The sequence below is a fragment of the Alosa sapidissima genome, chromosome 6 (genome assembly GCF_018492685.1).
Source record: "Alosa sapidissima isolate fAloSap1 chromosome 6, fAloSap1.pri, whole genome shotgun sequence".
NCBI classification, from domain to species: domain Eukaryota; kingdom Metazoa; phylum Chordata; class Actinopteri; order Clupeiformes; family Clupeidae; genus Alosa; species Alosa sapidissima.
Window position 1 is genome coordinate 20,290,331 of NC_055962.1, and position 13,682 is coordinate 20,304,012.

The following is a 13,682-nucleotide window of genomic DNA, read 5'->3' on the forward strand; positions in this document are numbered from 1 at the left end:
CCCCCTGAATGGTTTGTTTGGGAAGCAGGAGACATTTCTCCAGCCTCAAGGGCCTGATTTTAATGTGCTGGAAATTCACAGTGTGGGGATTAATTTGCCAAGTAACTGGAGTGTGGAAGCAATCGAGTGTTTATTGCTGTGTGGCTTGTTGATACCACAGTACACTCATGAGGGGGTGCTCTGTTGAGTTTACAAGCCAGATTTTTTTTTGTTTCAATTTTGATGGCACTTTAATGCTTTTGATGTGTAATGTTGTACTCCTGTTTGTATTTGTTTTCTGAGCTAACAGTGGTTCAGAGCGGGTACTCTGAATCAATAACAGGTTTTAAAGGAACAACACAAAACCAGACAGTGCCGTTATGACAGTAGATCTCCCTCTACAGAATATGTTAAATAACTTTAGTTGCAGAAGACCTGAGAAAAATCTGATACTGTGGCACAAAATTGGATTCTTTAAGTTTGATGGTTGAAACCAATAAACAGTAAGACAACAGAGAGATATTTGCCAACAAGAGGTACAGTACTACCTGATTCAGTAGACTCTCTTTACTATGCTGAAATGCTCTATGAGGTGACAGTAACTCTGTCTTATGTACAGTGTACTAAAGCATATGTTTTTAAAAAACATATTTACTGACAATCTATATTCAACATTGTTTTTGAGATGTTGTTATTTTCCTTATATTCTCCTTGCACATAATCTATGATTTATGATAAAATTTATTCCACGTTTTTATTGCAGTGCAATTGCAAATAATAAAAAGATTACTCAAATTGCTAAATGGTTTATTTTAATAACAAAATAGGTGTTTGTTTTTTATTTGAACAATTTTCTCTGTCCTTCTGTCATTACAGCCATATTCTTTGGAAGTTTAGCACTCACTTATGACACATAGAGGTTGCAAGGACCCTGAAGAAATCCAAGTTCCAATTCACAGTAAAAGCTCAACTATTTGGACCAGGTCCCATGTTAGATCCCATCTTACATCTTCAATCCAATTTGTGTGACTTGCTTTTCAGAACTTTCTCCCCTAGGGCTATTCAGAGCCAGACGAAGACCACATCACTCCCAGTGTCAGCTGCAAGCAGATTCTTTCACTATTGGCCTCTAGGAGGACTGTTCTCTGGAATATTCCACGTAATTTCATCCCAGCGACTTAACTAAGTCCAAGATCCTGGAGGAACATACAAATAAGAAAACACACTCAGCTCTACTGGTACTTAGCTGACCTCGTTAATACTTCACCTGTCGACGTATTTCAAAGGTGTTTTCAGAAAGGTGAACATTTAAAGCGCTTTTTTCATTCAGACCTCGATTTACAAGGCTTCCATTTCCACTCTTAAATCAGTGTTAGACAGCAGAGCTGGTGTTATTCACTGTGAATTTGTTACACTGCTGCTTCTTTTCAGTATGCGTGCATTCGGCCAGCTTGCTGATGGCAATCATCCACTCTGAACCAGGTGCCAGGCATGAGAATATCTAAGGGGACGCGCACTTCACACAAAAATGGCCCATAAAGGTCTGTGTAATCTGACCACATATTTGTGGTCAGATGGGTGTTGAGAGGAATTTCACGCATTTCCCAGCCTACGCGGCACATCGTTTGCTGAGTGAAAAACCCATAAAGAATAAAGCAGGTCAACTCGACAGCGCCGACATAGGGGATGTGGGGTGTTCTTAGCGAGGGTGTAAAGCTCCTTTCCATGTGAAATTAGAGAATGTGCTTTGAGAATTCCATGCCGGGCTGTCTAAAGACACCCCGTTAAACGCACGCACACACACACACACACACACACAAAGGGAAGGCCTGGCTTCCCTTTCTTTACAGCCACCACATGTGGCAGTGCACAAACTGCAGTGAGATATCTGACCTCTCGCAGCTCCCCAAATCTTTGCCAGATGTGCGCCACTAAATCACCATCACAGCTACAGTGCAACATGGGGGGGGGGGGGTGGGCGCGATGGGCCATTACAAACAGCATGGTCGCGGTCCAAGACTTCACTAATAACAGTACGTGGAGCCGAGCATCCACAGCTCAGAGGCTGGCTGTGATGGATGTTGTGCCAGGCCTGCTTTTGAATGGGACATTCAGACAAGATGTTTTTTGAAGTTTTACAATAAATACCAGCAACTTTATGTTGGTGCTTTTTAAAGTGCTGGGAAGTAATAATAGTGTTGTAGAATACAAGGAACATGAAATGGCGCGTTTATTGTGATGTATTGAGCGTCTGTTGGAAACCCTAATGTGACTTTTAATTGGGTTGAGCAGAAGCCCTAAAAATGCACAAAAAATCCTTTTTATGTTGTGATGCATGTCTAACATCTGCATGTTTTTCAGTGAAGACGGACTTCACCAAAGTGAAAATATGTGCTGCTTATTATTGTAATGTTTGCCACTAACAATGATTTTTTTCTTGTGAACAGAGCTGAATATATCAATAGGGTAGAGTGGGGGAAAACGCCCCTTGGGGTAAAACGCCCCCCCTCCTATATTTCACAAACTAATCACTAGATGAAGTAAAATGTTGTTGTTTTTATTTCTATGCACTGTTGACAATGGTAATTTACAAGTACCCACCATAAAATGGATGCATGCTCTGTACTTCAAGAAAACAAAAGAAAAATGGATTTTTAGGCAAGTGTTCTGATTTTCAGCAGTCACTAAAACAAAGTTGGATATTGCCAATATATTGATCAAATATAGTAGCTTGTAATCAATGTATTGATTATATTTTATTGCTCCACAATAGATTTTGTTTACTTTAGTTGTTTACTTTTGGTTTTGCTATTAATGTATGAGGGGCATTGCTTTGACAGGGTGGGGGCGTTTTACCCCACCGCTGGGGCAAAACGCCCCTTTTGCACAATTTTTGTTGTTGGTAAAATACTAATCAACTGTTAACTCTGGACAATTTTCATATTTGGTTTATAATTCATGACATTGTCACTCAAAACTAGGATAGCAATTCTACATATATTTAGCTTTTTGTTTAACAGTAGCCTAATATCACATATTCCTTAAGGGGGGCGTTTTCCCCCACTCTACCCTATGTGTATATTTTATATTCAAGAATCAAGAAAGTATGATAGTGGTGTCAGGTCACTGTTGGCCATTTCCTTATCATTCTTAGGCTCTATTACAGCTTTCCTCTATCTGGCCAAGAGTGAGGCGGGGATCACATTAGCCAGTGGCAAGCGGCCGGTTTCCTATTGTTCCCTAAGGTTCGGCAGCGGAACAGTGGCAACGCTGGCGTAACGCTAGCGTTGAACAAGCTGAGCGTTGCACTTGGTTCAACTTTCAAAGCGCAACACGTGACTATTCAATTGACAAACCGTTTGTGTTGCTTAGGAACGACTAAAACTTATTACGGTCTGAGCGTTGCGTTACGTTTGCCGCTGCCGCTTGCCGATGTGATCCCCGCCTGATGGTCCGTCATCTGAAGCTCATGTAGGCAAGCTCCCCTCCACACCTGTTTGATTAAGACCTAAATTAAAGCCCTTGTGCTGTAGTTTAGTCTGCCAACATACACATTTGTTGAGTTGCCGTACATTCCACTGCAACAGAAAAAAGCCCTATGCCCCAGAGGAAAAAAAGCTCCATTGAAGAAATGTTGACAGTTTCTGTTGAAAGAAGAAGTGGACATGTTGATATCTAGAACTATTGCGATTATTCATAACATGGGAGTTCCAGATAGGACTGTTTCGAAATGTTGAGGGTTCTCATATGTGGAAAACCGAAGGTCATTGGAGAATTTTCTAAAAAAATGTCATTTTAAATATTTACTGAACAACAATAGTTATGACGCCAGTAACTCCTAGCACATTATTGGAGATAGACCCATGAAATAACCTACACGCTGCCAATAAATGAGTGCTGGATCTAACCCTTGTTCTTCAACTACCTGCAGAACTCTGGCAGACGCTGAATTTGCTTCACTGATTTATAATCTCCACAAGGGCTGGACTGGGACAAAATATCAACCCTGGCATATTTTGGCCCAAGAAGCCTCCAATCATTCATGCCCGTACAACCACCCATCCCCACCCACCCCCCAATACACAACCCTGGCAGTACCCTTGTATATGTGTATCTATTGAACAAAGTGTATAGTATATATACTCTTTTGATCCCGTGAGGGAAATTTGGTCTCTGCATTTATCCCAATCCGTGAATTAGTGAAAAACACTCAGCACACAGTGGACACACAGTGAGGTGAAGCACACACTAATCCCGGCGCAGTGAGCTGCCTGCAACAACAGCGGCGCTCGGGGAGCAGTGAGGGGTTAAGTGCCTTGCTCAAGCCTACTGGTGCCTACTGGTCGGGGTTCAAACCGGCAACCCTCCGGTCCCAAGTCCGAAGCGCTAACCAGTAGGCCACGACTGCCCAAGTGCTGTGCAGTACTGAAAGTGGACAAGTGTAGGCCTACTCATTCACTCGCTCTCTGACTCACTGGTCAGGTGGCAATGGAGCACATAGAATAATCTCCATATTCAGGTTGCCGGGCTGGAGTTCCTCCAGCTGCCAGGCCTGACAAACAAACAGCATATAGACTATTAGTGACGAATTATGGGCTTACGGCTCCGGCCCTGCCTGTCCTTTTTATCGTGTCTGCACTCTGCACTGGGCTCAGGAAAGAAAAAGGGGGGGGGGGGCGGGTGACAGAAGAAAAAAAGAAAAACAAAAAAACAGTCCCCGTGTGTCGGCAGCTGGCGGTCAGAAACACATGCAGGCCCACGCCACCACTCCTGGAACCCAGTCACACTCTTGTCTCAGGTCGTGCTGGCTCCACCTGCGCTGTGCAAGCGTCCATCCATCCACTCTGTCCAATCCATCAGCCTCTGGGCCAGACTGCAGCGCTGCCCAGTGCCGTGTGTGTGTAAGCAGCTCCCCTGCCAAGCCAAACAAAGTGACCTCAGGCGCGGGTCAGGATTAGTACTGAGGGCTGATTAATTGATGGGTGAGAGCTTATGCAATTTCACTGGCTGGGAAAGGTCTTGTCGTCGTGCATGTGGAAGTTTGTTGTGACAAAGTTTACCCGTGTGTCAGAGCTGCTGTTTCTAATGAGTGTGTAGGTTGAGATCCTGTTGAAGACCTCAGCCTAAATCCATCATGTTAGTAGCTTCTATGATGGGATAAAAGATGCTTTTATGGAGTCCCGATTTTGGTATGTGTTGTCAGCTCATGTGAATAGTTTTGCGTCTGGGAGATGTTTGAACTTATACTGTATCCTGGGGTGAGGAGTTGAGTTTGACCTGCTGTCAGAACAAGACAACAGATGTGAGGAGCATTTCAAAAGCAATCCATATAAAGTAACATTATGAGAACTTCAATACTACAAATGGTAGCAACATACAGTGGCCAAAGTGAATGTCATAGGCAGGGAAATCAAATAAAGCCACATGCACAAGTGAAGGAAGTAGGCCTGAAAAATACAATTCAATGAAAATGATCACCAATGAACAACAAACACCAACAGTAGGTATACTTATTCTGTTTTGAATGGTTTCTAAATGCTGTAATTGAAAAAAAGATATTTCTGATTAAACTTTTAAATTAGATATCCCAAAGTAAGAGGGCGTTGTGTGTTTTTGCCCCTCATGGAAAACACAATGGCTGCCAGAGTCAACGAAGCCAGATGTTAAGACTCAAGAACCCCGCCAACGCGGACTTTTTTCACCCCTGGCGGAATATCTTTCGCACATATTCTTTTCCTGGTCATGCACCTAATGAAACATCTGCCAGAGAAAAGGTAAAGAGCTTTTTCACCCCCCGTGTTTACATATTTTAAACGACTCCCCAGGAATAGACACAAAGAGTACTGGAGTTAGCGTCAGTCGCATGCTGGGTATTACTGCTGTTGAAATATACATTGTAATCACAGGCTCTAACCTCATCACCATGTAGGCTATATTATGCCCACATCACCATTGTGAACATAGCCTATGCACAAACCTGAGGATGGCTTGTTTACATACGGAGAATATTTATATTAGCCGAGACATTCACAACTGCATTTATTTTCCGTGGCTGTCTCTCCCTGCCCCTCTCCTTGAGTGTCCAGAAAGTTCTATTAGCCTACCTCAGAAGGCTTGTGTCACGTACGGCATTCTTGAACGCCTGCATTTGCCAGCGTCGGAGGATAATGAAAATGGGGGGAGCAGATGACATCTAATTGCATGACTCCCGTTAGCCACAGCCAGCTAGTGAAACCAGACTCTTTTATCCCTCTGTGATCTTTCGCTCGAGAGAACCGCTGTGAAACAAGACAAATGTCACTTATTGGGCACATTGCAATGACAGATGGCTCTTATTAAGGCAAATTAATTGAGCATAGCACGAATGTGGAGGAAAATCAAGAAGAGACACATTTTGGGGATGAAAAATGCTCATGAGTGACCAAAAATGACAATCTTTGTCATTTTTCTACTTTCACGCATCTGGATTGTGTTTAAACACATCATCACCCTGGATAATGTGTTCAGGACACACAACTGTTTTTAGCAATGTGGCAATGGATGTGAACCCAAGATCATCCCTTTACCTTTAGGCAACAATTAAAGCTGTTTTGTCATGTTTAATGTTCATATCGCCCACCTAGAGGATATTCTCCCACACAAACACATCGTCCCCTTAGAATTTTAAGGTTCTATCTAGTTCTGAGTTCTGAGATAGTGAGCTTCCAAGTCTTACAATTCCATAGAGTTATACTGATAAGAATATGAATATGTCAATAACTCAATTTTGACAAAAATGTCAGATAGAACCATAATTCTGAGCTGATGACATGGCCACCCATTAAACCAACCTTCTCTTCTAACAAACAAGGTTATCTGTAGGAGTTTTGTATGTATCTCTCTCTGCAGTACTTAACATAGAGCAACTGTATCTGAAGAGCTCTCTTAGAGTTCAAGTTCAGGTTCCCTTCTGCCAGGCAACCATGAGGCCAATGTACCTCTACTTTACATAGAGGAGCTACATTTGCAGGGCTCATTTAGAGTTCAGGTTTTGGTTCTCTTAAGCCAGGCAATCATGAGCTCGATGTCAGCATTTTTGACATCATCAGTCGACGGACCAGCTTGCTTAGAGAAATAATGACATCACTTAAACCTTGGAAAGACGTTACTGGCTGATTCCGGAATTACCCCACCACGTCTGGTTCCAGTCTCATTACAAGGGGACCAAAGTCAGGGAACATTACCCATAGCTGTACCTCAACACCGTACCGGCCCTGTACCTGTGTAAGTACACAGCTGTTCAAATACATAGTGCAGAGAAGTGCCTCAGGTGTCTGGGAGATTATTATTGTATATTACACTCTGTAAACACTATTTCCGTTTGGCTCCCCAAGTTGAACTCCAGCTCTGCTCCATTTCTGGCTAGTTACAAAATACACACACACACACACACACACACACACACACACACACACACAGCCTGACAAGCTGCAAGGTCACTGCACTGACAAGTGTCTGAAATCATTCCAAAGCTGAAAATCTGCTCTACTCAAGTCTATAAGCTGTATGCTGGTCTATACGATTTTTGACATTGACAGATTCCTAACCATAGTGAACATATTTTTATTTAACCTCACACATCCATTGAGCATCTGTAAATGGGTAAATCTATACACCCCTGTTTGAATTTGATTGATAATGTCAAAATTATGTTTTTGTTATTTGTGGTTTATACACGGTTTTTAGGTTGGTTTCATAGTTTGGCTAGTTTTAGACCAAAACTCCATAATGCTACTTCATCATATTATGTCTACATTCATGAACGCCAAAGTCAATGCCAGACAAGCAGGATATTTTTAAACTGATGCAACATTTCAAACCGAAGAAAACACTCACACACATTAGACCCACACACTACGGGTAGTTAAGCAACCAAAATTGCAAACCCACCCCTCTTTAGGGGTGAAAGGTCAGCTCTATTAAACAGTCCATCAAGAAAGACAGCTAAACCAACTCCACAAGTTGGAGTGCCCCCCAGCTAGTCACACAACCACTGATGGTGGTCTGCGTCCATCGGAAAGTCATCAATCTTACATTTCTGTTTCTATGCCATTCTCTGAGTGATTTCTCCATCACAACACATTGACAAGTGAGTAAATCCCCTGAGTCACAAAGGCATTTGTGGTTTTTGAGTCCTAATAGATGGAGAGATTTGCAAAATGTTTATGTAAAAGACTACATGAAAATCATACTCATTTTCAACAGACTGTATGTCTCCCTTCACCAAAGCCAAAAAGCAGAGATGAGCTTTCAGACCACGTGTGATCAATTTATGGCGACTGGCAACTAGTGCTAGAGGCGGAACACTTCATCCATCGTGTTTTTCTTATAGGCTACATCTTCTTCTGCAAGGCTGCAGCTTGTTGCCAATTCAATAGCAATTAACATGCCTTTGGGACATTTTGCAATGCTCATTTTTATTGGTTAGAAAATATTTGGAGTGCAAGAAACGGCTCCTAAGAAACACATGGAATTCAACTGTAAAGAATTTTGTTTTTCAACTCTTTCTTAGCCCACATACTCCACAGGAGATTTTCAACAGAGTCATCTGTCAAAGACTACCAGGGGTTGTTATATGGAAATCATGGGGACTCATATCAAATTATACATTAAAGGTGCTCTAAGCGATGTTGGGTAACATCACTTCTGTTGACTTTCAAACAAAACAGAGAGCTAGCTCGCTAGTTCATCCCCCTCCCTCCTGTGTTGCTCCCGTGCCATTGAAACTCCTAAACACGCATCTCGTCTGTGATTTGCTGGAACAGTTTGTTTTTATGGGCTAGATTTGCCCAGGTTGTTTTTGTTTCCGTTTTTGGAGCCTGGGCTGTCCACAGAGATCGCGTTTTTTTTTTTTACAGTGTATTCAGGACACAGACAGCTAGCGGTTGGTTAGGTGATGTTTGCAGTAAGTAACAATGAAAATGTTTTAGCCTAAAAAACGCGTGGCATCGCTTAGAGCACCTTTAAGAAAGATACATAATGCACGATGCAAAGCAAAGAAAACGACCACATAGTCAACCACCTTGGGACTTTGCACGTATATATGGTTTTGCAAGAAATAACTCGTTATAACTCGGTCACGTTGCAACATCTTGCATGAGTCAGATTTTCCCTTGTTTTGTTTTGTGTTGATTGTTTTGAGTCTTTGGAACTGCCCCCTGTGGTGAAAATGCTAGCAGCTCCCATCAACCTCCCAGACATAAACATGATCAAAGGTGAGGCCAAGCTGTCAAACTAAAAGAGTCTTGAAGAGGTCAACATAATTCAACATAATTGTCCGTACAGCCCGAGCCTGCTTTGGCATAATCCGAACCATTACTTACTCCGTTGACCAAAAAAAAAAAAAAGTGAATTCATGCAGAAGAAACTGCTTAGAATTGAAAGAGCAATACCATTTCCAACACAATGTGCTTACAAGTCTGTTATGTATTACTGTTATTATGCCATTCCATAGCCCACGTTCATTTCGTGCACAAAGGCAGCAAGGTTCCCCCCACAAGCCCTAAGATCAGAAGAGGAGAGTGCGTGGTCATTTTCATCCGCCGTGGGCGAACCTCCTCGGCGACAGCGGTTTCATCCACACAGGTGGTCTCCCACGAGGGGGTCTCTCATTTTGTCCTCGGGTTTGTGGAGCGCAACACAGCTGCCCTCGGACCAGGCCCGCCAGCTTTGAAGTGTCTTTTGCTTGGACAGGTCTTGTTCCTGCCCTTATGTCGCAGAGGAGCAGTATATGTTTTCTTTGGACCACATCAATGGTTACCCCCTTTTCACAAAGTCCATTATTTTAGTGAGTGCCCTTCCTTTCAGTATCAGCATAAATTAAAGAGCTTGAAATGAGTCGGTGGGGACCTTTCCCCATGGACAAGCAAAGCACCAGACCAGGCAGGGTGTCACAGACAGCGTTTGTGATTTAGATTAGCCATCCCTTGATCTGGAACTTTGTTTCGTTGACAAATCAGATAGCTGACCCATTTTGCATGAATGAGGACTTTGTTCTCTGCCAGAATGCTGCACGAAATCATTATCATTTAAGCAGAGATCAAACTGTGATAACTGGACAATGTTTGGGGATGGAAAGTATTAAGGGGTGTTCATACATTGAATATTCTTTGGTAGCTCAACACAGCAAATAAATGTTTCACATTCTTCTGATTGATAGGCGTTGGTTTCAAAATTTTTCACTGAGCAGACACATTCCCTGGAACAATTCTTGACTACTTTTGAGTCATTCATTATCTTCGCAGACAGCTTGGAAACGGGAAGCTGCTTCCAAATAGGCTGCTTTTGAAAGGTATGCAGAAACCAGGCCAGAACTAGCGCATAAATCTGAGGCGCATTTGCTTAAATCCCTGTTTATTCAGTAACGACATACATTCAAAAGCCAAAAAATGGGCAACGGAATTCTTTTGGACAATGTCCATCTCTCCGCAAAATCCTTTTGACTGTGGCCCCGGCCGTGGCGTGACTGGCTGGGGCACCTGTACCGTACGCTGGCGACCTGGGTTCGATTCCCGCCCCGTGGTCCTTTCCCAATCCCACCCCGACTCTCTCTCCCACTTGCTTCCTGTCATTCTTCACTGTCCTGTCATTAAAGGCATAAAAAGGCCAAAAAAATATACTTAAAAAAAAAATACTTTCGACCGTAACATGAGAACAGATAAGGGGTATTAAAGCTGTACTTTTGTTCTCAATATCAGCAAACTAGCTGAGACCATCTCTAAGGGGGCTTGTGGAATGCCAAATGTATGGATTAATGCTGACATATGCTTAACAGATACTTACAATAAAGGGGATATACATTTCCAATCTGCAATTAGACACGCATTGCAGGTTATGTAACCTGTTTAGGGGGTTGTGGAATGGTCTGTGGATTCACTTTCACTATGTTATGTCAGAACAGAACACTTTAGATATATACCATGCATTAGCACAGCGATACTTTTAGTCATCCTCTTGGCATGACAAAGAAAGAAGAAGAAAAAACACTTAGAAAAAACACAAAAGCAGACATACAAACATATGCCCTTAAACTGTACCAGAGTAGATAGATGTGTGGTTGTGTAAAAGAAAGAAAGCAGGAAAGGAGAGACAACAAGAACATGACAAACTTCTTTGGCACACCCATGGCTGACTTTAAAACAACAAGCGTGCCAGATCTGGGCCAAATGCATCCCTACAGTCAGCGGCTATCTTTGTCCAACTACCGATCAAATCATGTAATCATACTGTGCGTGGCACCTCTGACTCCATGTACACATGTACACACACACACACATACTCATTTTCACCATATCTTCTGCCCATCTCTCCCACGGCTTCAGGTAACGTTACCACAAGACTCCAGCTTGGGGTCGGCTCTCTGCTGCTGCTGCTGCTGCTGTTGCCGTGGGTGCCGGCGGGGGCCCTCCCATGGCAATCAGGCAGGAATGGGAGTGTTGGGTCGGGCCGAGGGGAGAGGAGTGGAGGAGGGCAGAGCTGAGCGGAGGGCCTGCTGCTGCTGCTCTCTGCTTCCCGGCCCTTTCTGCTGAGTTCATCATCTGCGGTTTGCCTGTGAGAAGCCCTGGGGGGAGGGACAGGACATGACTGGCAAGTTGCAGCTAAGCGGGTCCAGATGCTAAAGACCAGGACGTGAAGGAGAGAGAGAGAGAGAGGGAATGAGAGAGAGAAAGACTAAGGGAATTAGGGAGAGGGAGAGAGAGAAAGAATGAGGGAGAGTGAGAATGGGAGAGAGAGAGAGAGAGAGAGAGAGAGAGAGAGAGAGAAGGGGGTCAGGACTTGTTAAGACAGCTGCGGCTTTAATGCAGGGACTATTACGGGTGGTGGTAACTTCATATTATTATTGTTGTTTGAGTTTGAGGGTTTTTGAAAAACACCCCAAAATGTTCTTTGGAGCCAGACAGAAGACAGAACGAGAAAGAAAGAAAATAGGGGTGTGCTTGTGTGAGAGTGAAAGGGAGAAATACGGGGACATATGCTCTGGTTAAAAGCACTCAAAACAAATGCAAAAAGCCTAACCCGTAAGCCTTTGAGAGAAACAGAGAGAGCAAGAAAGAGGGAGAATGCCAACTCGGCTGGCATGGCATGAAATACCGCTTTCATTCACTTCCTTGTTTTGCACACCTGGCGGAGCAAAAGTCATGACTCACTGTAATGGAGCTAGGTCCACAACACCAAAGAGGACTGTTACTGTGGGCGTTTTCACATGAAACGTTTGCTTGTAGACCCTGAAAATGTCCAAAATATCTCTTCGCTTTTTCCAGTGAAAGAGATTTACGGCCCAAATGCAACCCCACATCCTGCAAAACATGACGGCTTATTGTAGCTCACATGTTTCAGCTTTCAGAAACAGGATCTGCAATGCTGATTGTGTTAGCCTGGAGTAGGATGGTACGCAGCTGGAACATGTTGATGCCAAGATACCCTTGACAGATATACAAAACCAAAGTGATAATGGAGAATAATTGTCTCTGAGGAAGAATGAGAATTGTCTAATAAATGCAGCAGAATACTACCTTTTCTTATTATACGGCTCTTCACAATGCTAGTAGAATGCTCCATTGACTTGAATGGGATATCCCAACGTTCTACGGTAAAATAAATTCATGTAATTACCGCTGCAAACATATAATTACCGCTGTCAATGGCAACAGGTTTTGTGCTGCTGATCATATCACTCCGCAAGTATTCCGGTCACTTCTTGCATTGGAACTTCATTCAAAAGTGAAAGCAGACGGTTGATCAGCTGTGTTCTAAAGAATGTTTGATTCAAGTTCAGCGTGTGTTGCAAACGATTTGTTTCTCAGCAAAAGCCACGACGAAACGGTAACAAATAAGTGTAAAGAGACATATCGTGGAGTTTATTATTTTGTTTTGGCAAGTAGCCGTATAATAAGCGGGATAATGTATAGAACGCCGGTCATTATGGGAAAATAAGTCCCTTCAGGGCGAAACAAGACCCCTCCGCTGGCGTGTCGGGGTCCGGTTCGCCCTGTCGGGACTTATTTTCCCAATAATGACCGGCGTTCTATACATTCAGGGCGAAACAAGACCCCTCCGCTGGCGCGTCGGGGTCCGGTTCGCCCTGTCGGGACTTATTTTCCCAATAATGACCGGCGTTCTATACATTATCCCTTACATAACTCATACGTCTATCACTTACACTACCTCCAGACCGCTGCGCTCCTCTGACGAACGACGCCTAGCTCTACCACCGGTACGCTCAAGCCAATCCAAACTTTTCTCATCTGTTGTTCCTCGTTGGTGGAACACACTGCCAGTTCCTACAAGGGCAGGGACATCCTTTTCCACTTTCAAAAAACTCCTGAAGACCCAGCTCTTTAGAGAACATCTACTCTCATAGCAACACTTACAACAAGTCTTACTGATCCTAGCACTCACCAGCCTTTTTAAACTGACAAGTAACTGTTAAAAACAGCACTTACCGACGCACTTACTCTTACTGTACTCTAATGTTTTTTTTTTTAACTGTCCTAAAATTGTGAGAATTGTTCTAAAACTTACTGTTTACCATGTTGTTAGTCGCTTTGGTTAAAAAGCGTCAGCCAAATGTAATGTAATGTAATGTAACATAACAGCTGTGGACCTAACAGTATATGGTCAGTATCTTATCCTTAGAAATTGCATTGTATTGTCTGTTAAAGGAG